Below are 2,596 nucleotides of genomic sequence, written 5' to 3'. Positions count from 1 at the left end.
CTTTTTCCATGAGCAGTGAAATGACTTGGGCTCTACTCCTGCAACTGGGTTTTTGTAGGGGACCACTGTGTCTACTCCATTGACTTCAGCAGGACAACAAGGAGGCACAGGGTCTGCCTGCATATAGCTCTCTAGTTGAAGCCTTTATGTCAAGGCTTATCTGCACATTAGTTCATGGCATGCTGGGGAATGAATCTACCCTGCAATAGTCTGCTGCATCCTAACTGTCCATGTGCATACTGCTGATGCACATTAACAATTCCTCTTTGAAAGGGGACTAAACTAAAGCTCATTTAATGCGCATCAGCAGTGTGTACATCAATAGTTTTTACCCCCAGCAGGACTGTTGTGCACACTGTGTAGAGTATAAGTCCAAAAGTGAATTGATAACATGGGGAGTTGGTTTCACTCTTTGGGGGTGATGGAGTAGAGGGGAGTAGTCCAAGTATCTGGTAATTAAGGACTTGGCCTAGACAGATTTTGGGAGACTTGGGACTGAAAAGGCTGTTGGGGTCACCTTGCAAGAAGTAACTAGGCTGCTGGAAGCCAGGTTGAGATCCTTATGCTTGTATGCTGGCTACTAGTGTCAGGGTTTTGAGACATAGTGGCATAGCATTAAGGCATCCAGGGCATGCAGTGACAGAATCCCCAAAACATCAGTGGCCCAAGGAGGAACAAAGGAACATAAAAGAAAACTGGTTCCAGTTATTGCTTCTCTGCTCTTTGAAGCAGGATGGCTTTTAGGGATTTCTCATCTCTAAACAGTAGTACTTTGTAGCTGACACAGATCTTGCTGAAAAAGCTTTATGTACTTTGTATGACATATTAGGATTGTGTGATGAAGATGGGGATTTTGGTAATATTTCTATGATTCCTGTTTGCACCTCAGCCTCCCTCTAGGCTTTGCATTGCTGTGTGCTGAGTGTAAGTGGAAGGGATGAGGTGAATAGTGGATCCACATTAGACAGTGGAAACCCCAGGGGCTGGGACATTCATGCCTAGCAACCAACAGACAAGAGAAAGGCGATTTCTCGCACACACTTCTCTTCAGGGAAGCACAGAGTAAAGGCCATGAGTTGGCGAACAAAGGCAAAAGGGGTCAGGTGGCTGGGTTAAGAGCTTGAGCACTCAGGGACATAAGGCTCTGACCTGGTTCAGACAGAAACTGCTTCTGTATGCTGATCTAAGAAGTTTCAGATTCTTTTTGCCAGATGACTAATAAATTGTTACCTTGTTTTGGAAAGGCTGCTTGGTGTTGTTGCAAATAGTGAGAACATTTCACCAGAAGGGATAGGAACAAGCCTCCTGCAGGCATCTCGTTTGGCTGAATTCACTATAAGGAGCCACGGAGAGAGAGATGGGGATCGCTGGTGCCCAAATGTCCAGTTTCAAATTTGTGGAGTCTATAGGCCTGCCCCTGTGGAACTGGTAGACCTTTAGGGTCCAGCATGCTAAAGGTGTCACTCCCAAGGGACTGGCTAGGGCATAGACCAGACCCTGTGAATCTGACAAGGTGGAATAAGAACATAAGAATGGCCCTACTGGGTCAGACCAAAGGTCTGTCTAGCCCAGTATACTGTCTTCTGATAATGGACAGTGCCAGGTGCTCCAGAAGGAATAAACAGAACAGGGAATTATCAAGTGATCCATCCCGTCGCCCATTCCCAGCTTCTGGCAAAAAAAGGCTAGGGACACCATTCCTGCCCATCCTGGCTAATAGCCATTGATGGACCTATCCTCCATGAATGTATCTAGTTCTTTTTTGAATCCTGTTATGATCTTGGCCTTCACAACATCCTCTGGTAAGGAGTTCCACAGGTTGACTGTGCATTGTGTGAAGAAATACTTCCTTTTATTTGTTTTAAACCTTCTGCCTATTAATTTCATTTGCTGACCCCTAGTTTTTGTGTTATGAGGAGTAAATAACACTTCATTTACTTTCTCTACACATGTCATGATTTTATAGAACTCAATCATATCTCCCCTTAGCTGTCTCTTTTCCAAACTGTAATGTCCCAGTCTTATTAATCTCTCCTCATACAGCAGCCGTTCCATACCCCTAATTGTTTTTGTTGCCCTTTTCTGAACCTTTTCCAATTCCAATACATTTTTTTGAGATAGGGCGACCACATCCACACACAGTATTCAAGATGTGGGTGTACCATGGATTTATACAGAGGCAACATGATATTTTCTGTCCTGTTATCTATCCCTTTCTTAATTATTCCCAGCATTCTGTTCACTTTTTTGACTGCCGCTGCACATTGAGTGGATGTTTTCAGAGAACTATCCACAATGACTCCAAAATCTCTGAGTGGTAACAGCTAATTGAGACCCCCAGTGTTTTAGATGTATAGTTGGGATTATGCTTTCCAATGTGCATTACTTTGCATTTATCAGCATTACATTTCATCTGCCATTTTGTTGCCCAGTCACCCAGTTTTGAGAGAACCTTTTGTAGCTCTTTGCACTCTGTCTGGGTCTTAACTATCTTTAGTAATCTGCAAATTTTGCCACCTGTTTACCCCTTTTTCCAGATCATGTATGAATATGTTGAATAGGACTGGTCCAGAACAGACCCCTGGGGGACATCACT

This window comes from Chrysemys picta, chromosome 10 (assembly GCF_011386835.1).
Source record: "Chrysemys picta bellii isolate R12L10 chromosome 10, ASM1138683v2, whole genome shotgun sequence".
Taxonomy (NCBI): domain Eukaryota; kingdom Metazoa; phylum Chordata; order Testudines; family Emydidae; genus Chrysemys; species Chrysemys picta.
This window is presented reverse-complemented; position numbering follows the sequence as displayed.